The sequence below is a fragment of the Hemicordylus capensis genome, chromosome 3 (assembly GCF_027244095.1).
Source record: "Hemicordylus capensis ecotype Gifberg chromosome 3, rHemCap1.1.pri, whole genome shotgun sequence".
Lineage (NCBI taxonomy): Eukaryota > Metazoa > Chordata > Lepidosauria > Squamata > Cordylidae > Hemicordylus > Hemicordylus capensis.
Window position 1 is genome coordinate 343,842,596 of NC_069659.1, and position 20,348 is coordinate 343,862,943.

General features: G+C 44.4%; 1 protein-coding gene across 6 annotated transcripts in view; it reads right to left on the reverse strand.

The window, feature by feature from the left end:
* PEX5L (peroxisomal biogenesis factor 5 like) overlaps positions 1-20,348 on the reverse strand; it is a 263,400-nt gene that overhangs the window by 175,266 nt on the left and 67,786 nt on the right. The window lies entirely within an intron of this gene.

The following is a 20,348-nucleotide window of genomic DNA, read 5'->3' on the forward strand; positions in this document are numbered from 1 at the left end:
AGTAGTGCACACGCCAAGGACAAAATTACCGTATTTTACGGACTATAAGACGCTACAGACTATAAGACGCACCTTAATTTTAATCCAGTTTTTCAGAGTTTTAACATATTAAACTGTTAAAACATATAAGACGCTCCTGAATTTTGGCGGATATTTTTCAAGGAAAAAAGTGAGTCTTATAGTCCATAAAATACGGTATGTGTTTACATCTCCTGTGATGAATGTGGAGGCTCTGCAATGAAGTGGGCAAGGCTGTTCCAAGGCTATAGTGGAGAATGTAACATAGAGATTTGTCCAAAATGCAAGCCAAATCAATTTTTCTACCACAATCATAGTAATCTAGAACCTATGAGTCAAAATGCCCATGATACTAAATGTGTCATTTGTGGTACCTTTTTCAACTCAAAGCGGGCCATTTTGAGCGTCACGAGCTCTAAAACAAAACACCCTTTAAATAAAGGGCCTGTTTCAAACTTGGAACCAAACAACCCCATTTCGATTCAAAACATTTTGACATTCTGAGCACCATTTTGGAGGCCTGTTTTCCCCTTCCTGGTTGGTTTTCTGGCTCCGATTTCCGATTTGCTTACAATCTCATAGGTGGTCCTTGGTTGGCTTGTTATCATGCACATCAAGGGTTGTCATGGGCAACTGTGCCCCCATTGGTTGGGGGGAGGGAGGAGGCAGCCCAAAGGAGGGAGTTTCAAAATATAGAGATCCTATCCTACGATAGGCTGTTAAACATTTAGGATCCTATGGGAGTTTGGGGAAAGTTTAAAAATTTGTTGAAAATCGCCAGCTTGCCTTTGTGGGTTGGGTATTAGTCAGCACCTATCATGCCCTACCACCCAGCCTACTTTGGTGTCCCTAGGTGCACCATTGTTCCATGGAGAACAATGGGTGTTTCGCGTTTCCCCATTGTTCCTTATGGATGAAACTCTCGAAATGTTTTGAGATTTGTTCCGTTGAAACTGTTGGAAGGAAAGGACTTTGCGCTGTCTCTTTGCCTCAGACAGTGGAGGACAGACTAGTAAGTCAGAGGGCTAGAAGGTCAAAGACATTTGGTCATCACTTCCTGCTGCTCTGATGCTATCCCTTTGAAATGTAGATTGCTAATCTTAGGGGATTCAACTTCCTTCCTCCTTCTCTCTCTTCCTACCTGGCTGTTGACCTTGCAACATGGCAAGTCTCTTGCCCTGCACCATATGTGCAGAGAAGATGGTGAATCCATCTGCATCCATTTAGATAGATAGATTAGAGATCCTAAATCCTCACTTTCCTATCTAGAATGGAGTTCCTTAATAAATACCTTTTATATTGATTTGAAACTAGCAATTGGCTCCAAGTTACTTTACTCTTAGCACACATGCATGCATAACTAAATCCGCTGTGTTTGTGCCTCTGTGCACTCTGCTATATTGAAAAAGGGATTCTCTCACCACAGAGAATTTCCAACAGGTTATGGGCTCCAGCCAGTTATGGGAGCAGTATTTTGAGCTGCGTGTGCTGCAACTAGATAGTTAGGTTTGTTCCAGGAGATCCATTGAGATCTAGCGTGGACACTTTGAATTGCTAATCTACAGCAACTGCCTTTTGGAGCCGGTGAGCATGGCTGCATACCTGGAGGGAAAACTCAGGCTTACCATCCTGGAAGCGGATAATTACTTGGAATGGAAGACTCGACTGAGGATTGCACTGAAAGCAGAGGGACTCCACCAAGTTACTGAGGAAGACCCGCCGCCAGATGGAACCTCGGATGCTGAGAAAAAGGAGAAGGAACTCTGGCTAATTAAGGACCGAAAATCACAAGCGATGATTGCAGCTTCCGTGAGTAAAACTTTCCTTTATGCTATTTGTGATCTTGGAACCTCAAAGGAGATGCTAAACAAGCTAGATTCTATGCATATGAGGAAAGGATGGGCATACACGTTTAATTTACGCCGAAAATTGCAAGATCTCCAATATAAAGATGGGGACTGTTTCTCTACTTTTATTGGGACTTTGGAAGATTTCTTTTTTCAATTTAGACAAGCAGGAGAGGAATTTACAGAGAGTCAAAAGCTGGAGACTCTGTTCTTGAGCTTGCCTGCTTCCTATAGCACTATAATTGGGCAATTGGAAACCCACACCAATCTAAACTTTGAAAAGGCTGTAGAAACATTGTCTTCGGAGGCTAACCGAAGAAACCTTTTAAACTCACGCTATGAAAGTGAACTGGCTAGCAACTTTGCTCTTAAAGCAACAATTGATCATTCCAGACGTAACCCGAGATGGGGAGGGAATGCTGGAGGAAATGCTGCAAGAGGGAACCGCATGGGCACCTCACATTTGCATACAAAGAGAGCAGATTACACCAGAGAAACTCAGCCCAGAGAGAGAGGTCACATGACCGCCAGTGCTGAAATGAGGTCAGCTGGAAACAAAGCCTTCAGGTGTTTCCTATGTAACGAATTTGGCCACCGGGTGGCGCATTGTCCCAAGAATCAGACCAGGAGGTCTGGGAATATCAGTCAAACAAAGGAGAATGAAAATAGAGATTCCAAGTATACAGACAGACATTTCAACAAGAACTATAGTGTTAATTTAATGAAAAATAATGAAAAGCTGATTTTAGATTCTGGGTCATCTGTCCATATTTCTAAAAATCTAAGTTTCTATACTGAACTGTTTGATATTCCTGAAGAGACTGTTTATTTGGGCAATAATACTACAATTAAAGCAAAGAAAAAGGGCGAAGGAATTGTATATTGCAAATTGCTGGATGGATCTGTTAAACCATTTTTTCTGAGAGATGTTTTGTATATCCCTGAATTCTCAAGCTCCTTGATTTCAATATCCAAGCTAGAGCAACAAGGCTGTGAATTGTATATTAAAAATGGACAATGTGTTGTTACCCAGAATGGAAAAGTTTGCCTTGTGGGCTCGGAATTTCAAGGTCTTTATCATGTGGAAGAGCAATTTACAGACAGAGAAAGACCAGCCCAGTCCAGACCTGAGGCATACCAGCCTAATGTAATGAACCTAGCCAAGTTGTGTCAGCATGGAAACTGCTTACAATTATGGCACAGAAGACTAGGACACAGAAGTTTTGAATCAATTCAAAACATGAAGGAACAGGGATTAGCTAATGGCATTGATTTTGTACCATGTGACACTGTAACTAACTGTGTTTCTTGTCTCGAGTTCAAAGCAGTAAACAAGCCATTCCCAAAGCAGAGTGAAAGGAAGACGAAAGGACCCTTGGATCTGATCCACAGTGACATATCTGGACCACTACCAGCAACCATAGGTAATCATAAATATTTTCTAACTATAACAGATGATTTCTCAAGATACACGTGTGTTTATTTACTGAAGGAAAAATCAGAGATGCTGGAGAAATTAAAACAATATGTGGCGATGGCAAGCAACAAATTTGGCTGGAAGCCAAAGATCCTGCGCACAGACAATGGAGGAGAATACATGTCCAATGCTACACAGCAGTTCTTGAGAGAACATGGAATTGTGCATCAAACTACGGTGCCTTACTGCCCGCCCCAAAATGGAATCGCAGAAAGAATGAACAGAACTCTACTGGACATGGTAAGATGCATGCTTGCTGACGCACACCTCCCACAGAAATTCTGGGGAGAAGGCATCATGACTGCTACATACATACACAACAGAATGAACACAAAACCTATTGAAACAACACCTTATGAACTTTGGCATGGTCATAAGCCGTCCCTGACGCACCTGCGTGTCTTTGGAAGCACGGCTTACTCATACATCCCAAAGAAAAAAAGGACTAAGTTAGGGCCTAGGGCCACAAAAGGGATTTTTGTAGGCTACGCAGCACAATCCAAAGCCTACAGAATTCTGGATCCTGACACCAACAGGATAACCATAAGCAGAGCAGTGTGTTTTGAAGAGGATGAAAGAGCTACACCTTCAGAGGGGGCCTACACTGAAGCAAGCAACCAGACCAAGCACCCTGATGACTGGATTATGCTTCCTGATCTCAGAGGAACTGAGGAGGAGGAGGAGACAGCAGATCCAGATCCAACCACACTTGACACAGAGACCCCCAGCGATCCACCAGACGCACCTGAGGTGATAGAAGGGACCACAGAGGGTGAGGTGAGGCGATCAACGCGCTCAAACAGAGGTGTTCCAGCTCCGAGGCTGTCCTACCTCGCAAGAACAGCGGAACAACCAGAACCTTCATCATGGGAGGAAATATCCCAGCTACCACAACCAGAAGCCCAGAAGTGGAAACAGGCTGCAATTGAAGAGCTTGAGGCTCTACAGAAAAACAAAACCTGGACTCTTACTAAGTTACCACAAGGAAGAAAAGTTATTGGCTGCAAATGGGTTTTCAAACTCAAACATGATGCTGATGGTGAGATTCAGCGCTACAAAGCCAGATTAGTAGCAAAAGGATATTCACAAAAATATGGAGAAGATTATGATGAAACCTTTGCACCAGTGGTTAAACATACCACAGTAAGGACTCTGTTAAGTATTGCTGCTAGCAAAGGAATGCATGTTGAGCACCTAGACGTGAAAACTGCATTCTTGCATGGTGAACTGGAAGAGGACATTTACATGCAACAACCACCAGGTTTCTTACAGGAAGGCAAAGAGGACTATGTATGCAAACTGCAAAAGAGCATTTATGGTTTAAAACAAGCTGCCAGAGCATGGAATATAAAACTGAATGATATGCTGCTTCAAGCAAACTTCAAAAGAAGTGAAGCTGATCCCTGCCTGTACACGAGATGCAGAGATGGGAAATGGACTTACATTTTGGCGTATGTTGATGATTTGATTTTTGCCTATGAAAATCCAGATGACAGCAAGGAAATAATGGATCATCTGAACAAAGAAGTGGAAGTCAAGCAACTTGGCAACATTGCACACTACTTGGGCATTCAAGTACAAAGAGAGAAAGATGGAAGTTTCCTGATCAACCAAGAACAGAAAATTAAAGACTTGATAAACTTGCTCAGACTGGAAAATGCAAATCCTACACCAACTCCAATGGAAGTGAACTACATAAAGCAAGAAGATCAAACTGAGCCACTATCTGACAACCATAGATATCGTGAAGCATTGGGTAAGCTTTTATACATTAGTACACTCACTAGGCCAGATATTAGTACAGCAGTTGGTTTACTTTGTAGAAAGACTGCATCACCAACAGTCAAGGACTGGAATGCAATGAAAAGACTTGTTAGGTACCTAAAGGGTACTGCACACTTTAAGCTCAAGCTGCCAGCTAATAGTGAACCAAAACTAGAAGCATACGTAGATGCAGACTGGGGTGGAGATATAACAGACAGGAAATCCACCAGTGGTCACATAATTTTCTATGGAGATGGAGCGATAAGCTGGTCAAGCAGAAAACAAGACATAGTAGCATCATCAACCACTGAAGCAGAATATGTATCAGCTGCACAGGGCTGTCACGAGATACAATGGCTGTGTCAACTACTGAAGGACCTAGGTACAGATGTACCACAGCCCATACCAGTGTATGAAGACAACCAAAGCTGCATTCAACTCTCCAAACAAGAAGATGTAAAGAGGAGTACCAGACATATTGATGTGAAGTACCATGTAGTGAGAAGTCTGCAGAAAGATGGACTAATCAAGTTGCTCTACTGCCCGACAAATGAAATGCTCGCAGACTTACTCACTAAGCCACTACCAAGACCCTGCTTTGAAAAGCTGAGAGAGAAAATGAATATTGTGAACTGAGTCACGAGACAACGAGAGGGGGTGTTGGAAGGAAAGGACTTTGCGCTGTCTCTTTGCCTCAGACAGTGGAGGACAGACTAGTAAGTCAGAGGGCTAGAAGGTCAAAGACATTTGGTCATCACTTCCTGCTGCTCTGATGCTATCCCTTTGAAATGTAGATTGCTAATCTTAGGGGATTCAACTTCCTTCCTCCTTCTCTCTCTTCCTACCTGGCTGTTGACCTTGCAACATGGCAAGTCTCTTGCCCTGCACCATATGTGCAGAGAAGATGGTGAATCCATCTGCATCCATTTAGATAGATAGATTAGAGATCCTAAATCCTCACTTTCCTATCTAGAATGGAGTTCCTTAATAAATACCTTTTACATTGATTTGAAACTAGCAATTGGCTCCAAGTTACTTTACTCTTAGCACACATGCATGCATAACTAAATCCGCTGTGTTTGTGCCTCTGTGCACTCTGCTATATTGAAAAAGGGATTCTCTCACCACAGAGAATTTCCAACAGAAACAACCAGGTTGACTATTGTTTTGACAAAACATTTCAGCGGTCTGCGCTTCGTTTCAAGCTCAAAACACAACACAACATTTGTTTTATGCACATCCTTAATTTAAAAAAGCAGCTGTGGGGGAAGGCAATCGGGCTCAGGGCTGTGGCATGCAATGAGAATGTAACCCTTTCCCTCTGAACCACTATCTTGATCAAAATCATCCGTCTACTTGTTATTAGTTGTGGGAAGAAGCATTCCATTGGCACCAATAGCAGCAAACTTCCTAGGACTAACAGCAATAGGGGGAGTGGCTGACATAACACACAAGGGTACATCAGCCCAGTAACATTGCATATGGGCAAGTTGTGCTAACGCAAGAATTGTGCAAACAGCATTACACAAAAATAAGATCATTATTTCCTATGGGCTTGCTCTTGCACAACATAATTTGCACAAAATCTGTGTTTGCACAGCTTGTGTACACACATTACTGGGCTGATGTACCCTTGCACAGTTTTCCTTGGGCTTTCCATAGCTGCTATTTTTGTTAGGACTGTGGCATGGGAGGAAAAGGTTAAACACTCTGTCCTCGTGCTCCATGGTCACGATCCTGAGCAGGGCTTTCTGTAGCTGCTATTTTAACGGAAAAATCAAAAAATGGAAGTACAAATGAAATATTTCACATCATCTGTGTAGTTTGACTCACCTATGAACAAAACTAAACTTTCAGGTTCTCAGCTGACGCCTTCAAATGGTTTCCTCCTTGTGCCAGCAGGATCACAAAACTGCAAATGCACCAGAAGGCCATCAAATCCAAACTCCTGCTTATAGCCAAAAGGGACTGCATTCATTATCCCGATTAAAAGTGAGAGATGACATAAGCAGAAACCAGCTTGCCACGTGCCAAGAGGCTCTTTTGCTTACTAAGGTAGTGTTTGTTCTTGCTGGGTCGTAAGTTCTTCCACTGGTGGAAGAAGAAAATAAGGTGTACAATCTGGGGGCCATGTTTTAGAGGCGCCGATAAAGCTCTCTTCCTAACCTTTGAGAGCCAGTGCTGGTCAGAACAGACAGTACTGGGCTAGACAGGTCAACGATCTCTCAACGTAAGGAGAAATCACATGTAAGCAGTGCATAATGCGAGAACCGCACCGGCAAGGATTCTTTGCACAGCTGCAATCATAATCAAACATTCTTTGTGAAAATACAAAAGAAGCAGGAGCTTTTGGACTCTGCAGGGTGGTCATTTCAAGAAGCAAAATGGCAAGTGAGGTTGCTGAGATCTGGAACTGGGGAAAGTGTGTGGGAACAACACACACACACATACGTGTACACACACACCACTCTGGAAACAATGGCTGCATTTGCACAAAATGGGGAACCAGAATCGCAGGGGCCAGAGGTTTTCCTATTGTTACGTCCAGATTCGTGCAACTCTGGTCCCATTCCTTCTGTGGCCTGACTCTGGAGACTCTTCGGTTTGTAGTGAGTTTTGCTGCTTAACATCAGGGTTCAATGGGGCCTCTGCTGTATCCTAATGCAGCACTGGAGGCTGCATTCCCCTCGACTGGAGTTGAGGGAGGAACCCTCCTCCCTCTCCCCTTGTATGATTGGCTGTGTGGGCTGTCCTTCAAGCAAGAAGGAAACCCATTCAGCCAGTTCCCCCTCCTCTCTGCAGTCTCACTGATTGCAGAGAGGGAGCTCTCCTTGTTGTCCAAATTCAGACAGGAGAGCGGAGGTTCAGGGGAGCATAACTGCAGGTCCACTGGACCAGCAGTTCCTCATTGCAAGCAAATGGAGCCAATATGTTTTTATGAACTGAGTAAGATTCTCTTTAGACACCTAATGGTTCAGTGGGAAAATGACTTGACTAGCAAGCCAGGGGTTGCTGGTTCGAATCCCCGCTGGCATGTTTCCAGGAGTATGGGAAGCACCTATATTGGGCAGGAGCGATATAGGAAGATGCTGAAAGGCATCATCTCATACTACACAAGAGATGGCAATGGTAAACCTCTCCTGTATTCTACCAAAGACAACCACAGGGCTCTGTGCTCGCCAGGAGTCAACACCGACTCAATGGCACACTTTGCCTTTAAGATTCTCTTTGTACTTTGACTCAGATCATAAATAAGTACAGTCCATTCAACAATGCCTCATCTGCCCCCTTTTATTACCACTTTTGTGGTGATTGGGGGGAAAGGTGGATGCTTCTCAGATTGCAAGGGCTGGCCAGCAGGTGGTGCTGCAAAAATCACACAAAGTCCCTGCTCAGTGTGCTTACAGAGGGTAAAAACTTGCAAGGAAGTAGAAGAAAAGCCTGCAGCAGTACGTGCACAGAGAGTACATTCGGTTTTGGAACTTGTGCAAAAGCTTTGAATATCCCTCATTATATTGCCAAATGGAAGTGGCCTCTATGGAATTACTATTTCTAGATTCTCAATGGTGGGTGGGTTTCCAAGTGTTTATAGAACTCTTTAGGAAAGCCCGAGCTTTTCCCAAGAATTCTTTTTTAAAAATGCAAAACCGGCTTAACCAGAGGTGAAAATGGGGCCAATGTACCTCTTCCAATCCTCCCTGAGTTATCTGAGAAAAAACCCCACCCAAAACTATTGTGTGTCTCTGGCTTAATATTAGCAATACATAATGCAATTCATATGTAGTAATGCCCATCTCAATATCAGCTGCAAGAGTTGTTCCAAATACCCTGAAGCAAACCATACACCACTACTTGTGTCCGAGATAATACAAAGAGCCATCATTTGCCAGACTTGTTCCAAAACAGCAAAAAGTTGGGATATCAGATTGCCACGGAGCAAGCGCCAGTACAGTACTACCAAGAATAAATACATACAGATATAGCATGATCCCTGTATATTGGTTATGTATTTCACTGCATATACCTGTTTCTCTGTGGGTTGCACAGAGAGAGGGGAGAAAGGGCAGGCAATGCAAATGACCTTAGTTAACATGAGTGACAGCCTCATGTAATGCACAGCATTGTACCTGCCTTTTGCAGTACTCGACGCTGACAGCAAAGGGACAGCTGAGTGACAGATACCTCTGATAATTTTAATGAGGTCTGTATACATAACCTTCATCAGGCTCTCAGCTGCTGTTCTATTATACAGCTTCCTTCTCTACACAGGACAAGCACCGTCTACTGAAGTGTGTGTGGCCGTGTCTGTGTACTGTGGGACTGCTGATATAATTTCCAGCCCAGATCCTATGAGGTGTAGCAATGGGGAGTGGGAAGGAGGGTAAGCTATTGCTGGGAGGGGGGAAACCTGCCCCCTTGCCCCCTCCAGTGCAGCCTATGGCAATGATAGCACTCTAATTATCTGCATCCATAGCATGGAAGGACATGTGGAAGTATAGGCAGGACATGGGACTATGCAAACCATCCCTGTTGGGATGTTAACTAATGATTAATCATTTTCCAGCAAACTGACATCTTTCGAAGTCTAAAATGATGGATAATTTAAAGGGAGGCAATACAGCAAATTAGCTGGGCTGCATTTCGCCAGCAATTTTAGCTCTGCTCGCTCTGAAATAAAGAGCCATACATTCGGCCAGATCCCCAGTGCCTCTGGTTTAAAATAATGGCTCCCTATCTCCCCTCGCTTTCTCGGTGTCTCATTTACTCTCATTAAGCTGACCTCTTTTATCCCAGGTGTCATGTGCTCTGCAAAGACAAATTATCCCCAACTAGGGAGCTTTGGCTGGTGTTTCATTATCTTTCTTCAGACCCCAGTTCCTAGAACAACGTCGCTGCAATTCTCAAGAAAATCAACACTAATAAACTACCACTGTCTCTCACATGCTTTCAGTGGGGTGCGTAAAAGGCAAAGTGGGATTTACAACAATGCAGGTTTTAAAATGCACGTTTCAAACACAAATCCCTTGAGTTTTGTAGGTCTCCGCAATCCCGCTTACAAAAGCATGAAAGGGCAAAACAAAAGCAGGGGCACAAATATGCAATGCTGACTTCTAATTTCCCAGATATATGTTGCCTAGCCTACAATCAATGTCAAGCGAAATGCAGAGCAGGGCAGGCAAAACTGGCTCTCCAGCTCTTGCTGAACTACAGCTCCCATCATCCTCAGCCACAATTTATTGTGCATGTCTAGGGATGATGGGAGTTGCAGTTCAGCAACAGCTGGAAAGCCAAAGTTGCCTATCCCTGTACTAGAGCAATACTTTTAAACTGTAAGTTGTGACAAGCTGAGGTACTTTGGAAACTTAGAGGTTGCTCTGTGAGAAGTTTGGTAATGGTGGGCTACTGCACTTTGGTGGCAACTCCTCCCGACTCTCTCCAGCCAGCCAATGGGCTTTCTTTCAGAGTCCCCTATGTTCTTTTGGAAGGGTCCCATTGGCTGTGTGGAGGTGGGAGAACAAGCTGTTCTGTGAGTCTCAACTCACGCAATAGTTCCTCCTTCTCTTGCCCTCCTCTTTGTCTACTGGGATAATCTCCTGAGCTCCACAGTAACACAAAGGGCTTTGGGAGATGCCCCCATTGGTCAATGGAGATACCTAGCAGCAAAGCCTCTGTCAGCCAACCCGCACTGCTGCTGCCAGAAAGGGGGCAGCAGGGTGGGAGGATGTGATCTCGTGGGTCCACATGCCTGATCTGGCCCTGGTCCTAGACCATGCCCAGAAGCCTCTGCAATGTATCCTGGAAGAAGAAAATTTGAAAGTCATGGTACTGGAATTTAAGTCTGTGCAGTTCCTCCTGTACAGTGAGACTGAACGTATTTATGATTCAGGTTCTATAGATTTTATTGGATAAATGTATGCAATTATGTTTTAATTGTAAACTGCCCTGAGAGATATCTGGAAGATGAACTACATTTCAAAATAAAATAAAGCCACATAAACAAGCTGAAATTGCTCTGGTAGCGTAAACAATGTTTATGGGTTTCCTTTACCATCATTGATTCCGATTAATATCTCACACCTAAAGGATCACTTATTGGAACAATCCATTAGCATAAACAAGCTGACAGAAATGTATGGACAATTTTCCCACAGTGCAAGCTTGTTGTATCAAGCATACAAATGAATTATTTTCATAAATAATTATGAAAATTATTCCGAATCCAAGTTATTTAATTACAAAAATTTTAGTTTACAAAACACTGGAAAATTAAAAAAAAAACTTATTGGGAAATAAATATTAGGAAATAAAAAATATTTAATTTGGTAGTTACATTGTGCTCAAGCCCACTTCTCAATCATCGGGGCTGTGGCTGACTGGCAACGCCTTTATTTGCTGGGCAGTGTCCATTAATTTATCAATTCCATTAGTTTCAAGAACCTTAGTCAACTTTTTTGTTGTGTTATTATGTCGCTGAGTTATTTATTATTTTATTTTTAAAGGTGCCCTGAGGGCCTTTGCTTGAAGGGTAGAATATAAATTACTATTAAATATTTCTTTCCCCCAGAACTGTTGGCAAGACTGCAGATTTCCAGTGACAAATCACAATGGTTTTAGTAGCCAGTAAAGAGTCAACCTTCATAGTCTGGTTGAGAACTGATATTTTTGATCTAAATAATTCAATAAAATAGAAAGTAGATCTGGATTAAGATTAAACACAGTGATTTGCAAAATACTGTGCAACACCTCATATCAAAAAAACTTGGACTAGGTTAATGCTCTATCATACATAGTGCATTTTGAACATTTAGATATTGTTATAGAAGAGTGTCCCTGTTAATCTGATTGGTATTAAATACCACTAGTACTCTTTCCTTCCTTCCTTCCTTCTTCCTTCCTTCACTCCATCTAAGTAGCTCTAGGTGGTTTATGTGGTGTTTTTTATTATTCCATTCCTTGAACCAGGCCAGCTTTTGAATAGGGCTTGTATTCCAGTCCTGGAGTAGAGGCGGGTCTAACAAACAGCCAGCCACAAGAGCACTAAAAAAGAAGTCTGCATTTGCCTCTCTGTACATAATATGAGTATATTATGTATACTGATATATACTTAACAGTATAGACACATCACACATAAAATTGTGTGAAGTGTCTATACCTACAAAGATTAGAATCGTTCGGACAATGGTTTTTCCTGTGACACACTATGGATGCGAAAGCCAGACTTTGAAGAAGCAAGACAGAAAAGTATTGATACGTTTGAACTTTGGTGCTAGAGAAGATTTTTGAGGATACCCTGGGCAGCCAGGAAAACAAACCAATGGATTATAGAAAAAATCAATCCAGAATTTTCACTCGAGGCACAAATGACCAGACTCAAACTACCATACTTTGGACATATTATGTATGCAAAGACCCAGCTCCCTTGAGAAGTCTATAATGCTGAGGAAAGTTGAAGGAAAGAGAAGAAGAGGATGACCTGCAGTAAGGTGAATGGACTCAATTATGACAGCCATGAATGCACCACGGAGAGACCTTAAAGGCCAAGTGGAAGACAGATCATCCTGGGGAGAATCTATCTATGTGATCGCGAAGATTCGACACCGACAGCACTTAATCAATCAATCAGATATCTTTTTCATTAAACTATTAATATTCCTGACTCAACTCCACTACCATGTCCTTGCACACCACAACTCTTTCCCTTGGATCTTAGATTTCATCATGTGTATTCCACAACATATAGGGACAAACTATAGATGATAAACTCATTGCGTGATTGGGGTCTGTGCATTTTATTATTTCGGTAAATTGTAAATAGGCTGTGCACAGAGCGCCTGTCTGGACTGGGTCCCTCAAATAGCTGCTATTCGATCAGGGAGGATAATTCTCACTGGCACCAACAGGGGCTTTCCTTTGGAGATAAATTGTAGCTGCAGCACACTCACGCCAAGTGGGACTGTGGCATGAGCAAGGACCCCTCCACCTATTGTGGTCCTGATCCAGAGAGGAGCCTCACATGGCAACTATTTATATCTGTAAAACCAAACACCAAGGTCCTAGTAATTCAAAATGTGTATCTCAGGTGTGGCTCATAGATGGGGTGTAGACTGAGGCTAACATAATGTGCAACTTTCCATCTGCCTTGCAATGGAACATGCACACAGTTGTACAAGAGGCCTCTTGCACAAAAGGAGGGGAATTGTGCAAATGTGGTTGCATGGCTGATGGCCATTATTTCCAATGTGAAGTATTTTGGACCATGATTTATGAGAGATGCTGACCCAAGAGCCCTTTCACATAACAGGTTACAACAATCTCTCTCTTTGTTTTGACATCCACTTGACTGATAAACAATGTGTTAAAGAAACAGTGAGTCTCTCCTTGGGATCATTTGGAAGGAGCTGCAGTGTTAACATACTGGCAATGCACATGTGTAGCTTAAACAATGAAAGCAGACTTCTGTTGCTCCAAATGTCTCTAAGGCTCTTCCAAGTGAGTCATTCTTCAACAAATGAGTCACAAGGTGTTAAGACTGGGAGTGTAACAGGACAGTCACAATACTGCTTAGCTTAATAGTCTATGGCCTGAGGAAATGTGGCATCTGATAACAGAAACACACATGCCAAGTGGCACTGCCTATTGCTTGACTGCGATCACCACTTGCCACCTCTACTGAACCCAGATTTGGGGTTCTTTCTGCCAGAGTGTTTCTGTCAGAACAATCACCTCTCAAATCTCCAGCTAGGCTTGGACTGGCCCAAACACTGTTGTAGCACCCACAAGGGTAGGGTGGAGAGGAGGGAAGAGCAGTAGCTGCTGAGGGTGAGGAGAGGAGACCGGGAATGAGCCACATCTGTGGCTTATTTAGCACTTCCACCACACCCATACCAGCCACTACTGCTTTAGGGAACTGGGAGGATAACCAGCCTATGCGCCAAGGGTTTTATTTTATTGTATGTATGTATGTATGTATGTATGTATGTATGTATGTATCATTTATATTCCGCTCTTCTTCTAAGAAGCCCAGAGCGGGGTACATAGTTATGTTTCTCCTCACAACAACCCTGTGAGGTAGGTTAGGGTTAACACTGTGGCGGGCGAGACAAAGCAGAATGAGGCAGCCGACGCAAGGAATGAGCCCCACCTGTAGCTCAACCACCAGTGTTCCTTGTAATGGGGATTCCCAGATGTTGTTGACTACAACTCCCAGCATCCCCAGCTGCAATGAAATTTGGCTGGGGATGCTGGGAGTTGTAGTCAACACCTGGAATTCTATGTTATAGGGGACCCTGTCAGCCACCCACTTGTCCTGCCCATACCAGCCACGACCGGGAGAAGAGTTTTGGTGGCCAAGGTAGTATACCCTCAAAGACTAGCTGACACCTTGGACAAGCATCCTATTCACCCAATGGGTAGGTGGGCCTTGTTCAAAAGTGGTGTATAATATTGGTCATATTCGTATCCCTAACACAGCACAACATATCTTTCGCTGGACACCATGAGGGAAATAGATCTCGATCTCTAGATCTAGATCTAAATAGAGATCTCTAGATCTAGATCTAAATAGATCTCTAAATAGATCTCGATCTCGATCTCTAGATCCTGATCTCGAAGGAGTGCCCCAGAATCCCCAGGAAGATTGCATGTGCATCCTACCCTTTCTGTGGCACCCAATGCAAGAGTGGCACCCCAGGTTCCTGGCAGGAATCCTGGCCCTGGGACATCCCTCTCAGCCGGCAAGCTGTAACTCCTTATGGCAGCAAGATGCCCGTGCATGTGAGGCCTAATTACAAAGCAGCCCCTTTTCTTCATTGTGCAGTCTGAAAAAGCAGCACACCTCTGTTCATGGTTTGCGCCAGGGACAACATAGCTTGTCTTTGCAATTACTGAAGCAAAGGGAATGGCTTTACTTCAGCACTGACAGATTTCACCTCCAGAAACGGTAGCAAATCTCTACTAAAATCCAACATTCCCTCAGAGAAAAGTTCAGTACTTTCCAATTTATTATAATTGCTTGTGTGAGGAAGAAATAACGAGGTTAGACACTTGGAGTTATTTCTCACCATCTAATAAGTTTAAACTTAAGTGGAAACTTCCAAAGAAGCGTCAGGTCTCATCAGTGTCTTTGATATGCCTTCTATCTTAATGCTAACTTGAATGAGAATGAAAAGTACCTGTCGGGCAACTCAAGGGCCATGAAATTACTGAAATTAAAAGGGCCTGAACACAGACAGGGGAGAGAGCATCCAAATAAAAACAACAGGTTTCTCCTGTTCTTGCCAATATACTGCAATTAGCAACAGGCTTTGAAGATCCTGAGAATTCTAACAGATGGACTTAGGAAGAACAGGCGACAGGTTCTCATGAGCAGCCTAACCCAGGTTAGGGCAGCCCAGCCTGGGTTAGGCTGCTTGTGGTCAGCGCTAGGATCCACGTAGATCCTGGCGCGGCCTGTCCGACCCAGCTTTGTCATGTGACCACTTGGGCTGCGTGCAGCCTGAGTGGATGCAGAGAGAGGTGGCAAGCACACCCGTTGCAAGGAGGTATCCCCCAATGCACCTCACTTGTCGTGCAGTGCATTGTGGGATACATGGAGGCTGGGACGCATCGTCCTGGCCTTTGGAGGCATGCAGTAGGCGGATTGTGTGGGAGCACGGCCTGCGCTTCTCACCACCGTTGAAGGATCATCTGGGGTGGGGGATGTACATTGGGTGCAGCCTTCCCCCCACACCCCCATCCCCCACCGCCTGCCAGCCCTCCCTGCCTCTCGGTCATGCGCATAGCCTGACCGAGCATATCTGTATGCCAGATATGCATATATGCATAATAGCATATCTGTATGCCATTTAGGCACCGAGTATACAGTAATTACTACAGAAACTTCATGATATAAATTGGCTGGGTCAACCTCATTCACTCAATGAATTCACACGATCACACAGGCCCTTCTTGCTACATCTCTATGATCCTGGAGGACAAGGCATGAACAACAGGAACCAATACATAATGCTGCTTTTAACATTCACATCACTGGCAGGATGCAAGTTGCGAGATACGAAGGGACAATTATTACTACATGGATGGATTTTTCTTTCAGGCTGGGCTGGCTGGTGGACCCCAGAATTGTAAATAATCCCTTCCAAAATTTATAAGGCAGAGAGTTCAGAGACATATATTTTAAGCAGTGCCTGTCATCTGAACAGAAAATCCCTTACTGCAGTATACAGCATCATGGATTTTTAAAAAAGTGACATGGGCATTATGGGTAACAGCAGCATAACCATCTCTGAACAGGGGAACATTATGGGTAATTCACATTATGGGAGAACATTATGGGGACCAGCAGCATAGCCACTGTTGAACAGGCGGAACATTATGGGTAATTCACATTATGGGGAAACATTATGGGGAACAGCAGCATAGCCACCACTGAACAGGGGGAAGAAATGTCCCTGGGCTGCCAATGTCGTGGGGCCACCCACTCACCCACCAGGACATCCCCTTGCCCTCCCAAACACCCAATTGGCTGGGAGAGGGCAACGAGTGGTACATAGGAACATAGGAAACTGCCATATACTGAGTCAGACCATTGGTCTATCTAGCTCAGTATTGTCTTCACAGACTGGCAGGGACTTCTCCAAGGTTGCAGGCAGGAATCTCTCTCAGCCCTATCTTGGAGAAGCCAGGGAGGGAACTTGAAACCTTCTGCTCTTCCCAGAGTGGCTCTATCCCCTGAGGGGAATATCTTATAGTGCTCACACATCAAGTCTCTCATTCATATGCAACCAGGGCAGACCCTGCTTAGCTATGGGGACAAGTCATGCTTGCTACCACAAAACCAGCTCTCCTCTCCTCTCCCATGGTTAGATGCATCAGAAGCACATCGACACAACAAGGAGCATGGCACCTATCACCTGGCCTTTCCCCAGAAAGTGAGTGGTTCCTTCACTGGTTGGGTGCTTCCTTTCTCATGGGGAGTAGCCATAATTGGGCAGATGCATCCAAAGAATACACATCACCCTGCCTCCGGGGCCACTTTACCCACCTCGCCCCACTGGCCAGCTGGACAGCCACTCCTGCGGTGGCTGCTGACCCCTCACTAGGTCACCCACCATGCTGCCCCCTCATGCGCTGCTCCTGCTGCTCCCTTGCCAGGCTCCTCGCCACTGGTGGGAAGCACCAATTTTGGGCTTTCCTGCTTCGCATCGGCTGGGAGGAGCTTGGCAAGGGGATGGCAGGAGCAGCAAACAGTGGGGCCGTGGGGGGGGGGCTGCACCACTGGGGGTGGTGGGTGAGGCCTCTACCACAGAGGGACCACCCATGTTCATGCACTGAACATGGGCTCTCTCTGTCCTTGATTTGTCACTGTTTCTCATGATGGGAGCTGCAGCCCATCAACATCTGGGGACCCAAGGCTGGAAATCCCAGAGATAAATAAGCATAGGGACATAGGAAGCTGACTTGTACTGAGTCAGACCATTGGTCCATCCAGCTCAGTATTGTCTACACAGACTGGCAGCAGCATCTCGAAGGCTACAGGCAGGAATCAAAAAAGAAAAGAAAGAGAGAAAGAGAGCGAGAGAGAGAGAGAGCGAGCGAGCGAGAGAGAGAGAAAGAAAGAAAGAAAATTCTGGGATTGGAATATGTTGTGTGTTGAAATGTTTCTGCTATTGCATACTTACATAACTATACCCCACATATTAAAAATACTGTGTTTGTCATAGGATGTGTGTTGGGGGGCCTCCAAAGATCTTTAAGTCCAGGCTCCAAAATAACCTAAGTGTACCTCTGCTGCAACTGAGCTACCGCCCCGTCCCCTAAGGGGATCAGGCAGCACTCAGTATATGGCAGCTTCCTATGTTCTCAAGCTTTTGGTGGTACTTTACTTCAAGACAGGGGCGTAACTACTATTAGGCAAGGGGAGGCAGCTACCTGGGGCCCCCCACGCCTCGAGGGGTCCCCCAAAGGCAAGTCACATGACTATATATTGTGAAGTGTGTGTGTGTGTGTGTGTGTGGGGGGGGGGGGGGGGCCCATTTTAAAATTTTGTCTCTGGGCCCACTCCAGCCTTGTTACGCCCCTGCTTCAAGTACATAAGAATAGCCCTGCTGCGAGATCAGGCCCAAGGCTTATCAGGTCTAGCATCCTGTTGCACACAGTGGCCCACCAGATGCCTCTGGGGAGCCCACAGGCAAGAGGTAAGGGCACAACCTCTCTCCTGAGGTTGCTCCCCTGCAACTGGTATTTAGAGGCATCTCGCTGTTTAGGCTGGAGGTAGCCTTTAAGCATTCCTGTGTGTGTTCCTGATATTTACAGCTTTCAACTACCTCTTTCAGAATACTGCCCTGATTTGCTGCCCTTTAAAAAGGATGATGGTCATGATTATAATGTTTTATTGATATATTTTGTTAACTATCATATATGCCGATAGTGAGAGAAAGGCAGTATATAATTTTTAGTAAATAAATAGGTTTTGCTCCCTCACCTATAGTTTGCTTGTTTACCTTGGTATTGCCTTCCGGAAATAACGTACCATCCAAATGACAGATGTCAGAGATTAAACAACAGAGGTCTGTAGACTGTTACAGCCATTCAGTAAGCGAATGCCTCTGTTTAATCTACCACTTTTACAATCCAAAAGGGAACCATGTCTAGAGAGGACTGGCTTTTTAGAAATGCTGATCAAACTTCCTTCTGACTGAAGCCAAGCTGTGAGAATCTTGACACAGCTTAAAACAAGGCAGTAAATCATACCACCCACAGTGCATTCCAGACAAAGGTCTTCTGGAGAGAGAAATGCCAGGCAAAATGCTGGGATTTTTAGGCTGGGCAAGTGCTGTATTGAGATCCTTTTGCTGGCTGGATAAGAAGAAAATGGTACATTGCCACATTCTAGAGCTGTGGAGCTGACTCGCCACAAACTGAGTTGATTGATTTAAGGATATAAGTACAGGAAAGGCCCTACTGGTTCAGAGGGTAGCAAGCATGAATCATCCCCTTTTCTAAGCAGAGTCCACCCTGGTTTGAATTTGAATGAGAGACTACATGTGTGAGAGCACTGTAAGATATTCCCCCTAGGGGACGAGGCCACTCTGCATGCAGAAAGAGAATCTGCATGCAGAAAGTTCCAAGTTTCTTCCCTAGTATCTCCAAGATAGGGCTGGGAGAGACTCCTACCTGCAACCTTCGAGATGTTGCTGCCAGTCTGTGAAAACAATACTTAACTAGATGGACCAATGGTCTGACTCGGTATAAAGCAGCTTCCTATATTCCTATGTACAGTACCTCTCCTTTTCAAATACAGAACACTAAGGTGGAGAACACAGCAGTTCTTAGCACCAAGCTAGGCAGGAGTGATAAGCAAGTAAGGCAGAGGTGTGGGTGGGAAGAGGGTGGCATTTGGGGCCCTCTTCAGGTGCCCAAGATCTTGAGCCACCCCTGATTTTTACATTACACTCAGAATGTGTTTTTTAGTATATAAGTTTTGTGAATTGTTAGCCGTCTTAGTTATTTGTTGGAGCTACAGGCAAAAGCTTTATCAACAGACACTGCAAAGATAATTCAGGCATGCAGATAAAAACAGAAGCAAACAATTACTGTTAACACACAAATCGAAGCAAGCAGTATTAGTCTAGGGGAAATGACAGTGAATGCCCCTGCAGGACAGGGATACTGCATCTTACTGGCTCATCACCTTCTGTGGCAAGAGAGCAGTTCAAGATGAGGGAAAGTGGAGAAAAGTAGTAGCAAAAGATACTAATTGCCCTGCAACAAGAGAAAGGATAAGCGTGGACACTGATATTACACTTCCCTTCTTACTGAAAAGCAGAACAGAAGCTTCTCCATTCTCCCCAAAGTTCCTAGCATTCAAGAAGGAACCTGCACAAATCAATTTCTGGCAGGAAATTGCTGGCGACTATATGTGTTTTTCCCCCATTTGAACACATCCTGGGATAATCAAGCCATTCTGAGATGGCAGTCTGCCACTTCCCCACATGAAACGACTAATTCCAGGTCTTTAATATCACCTGCCTGTGCCCGAAAAAGAAAAGAGGCATCCCAGAGGGGGAATGACATGTCTCTACTGGCGTCAGAGCTTATAACTGACATTGGTTAGCAGAGGTTCTAGTGTATTATTGGGTCTTTTCTCTTTCTGCCCCTTAAGGCACGGGTTCCCAACCTTGGCTCCCCAGATGTTGTGGACTAAAACTCCCATCATCCCCATTCAACCTGGTCTTTTGGGG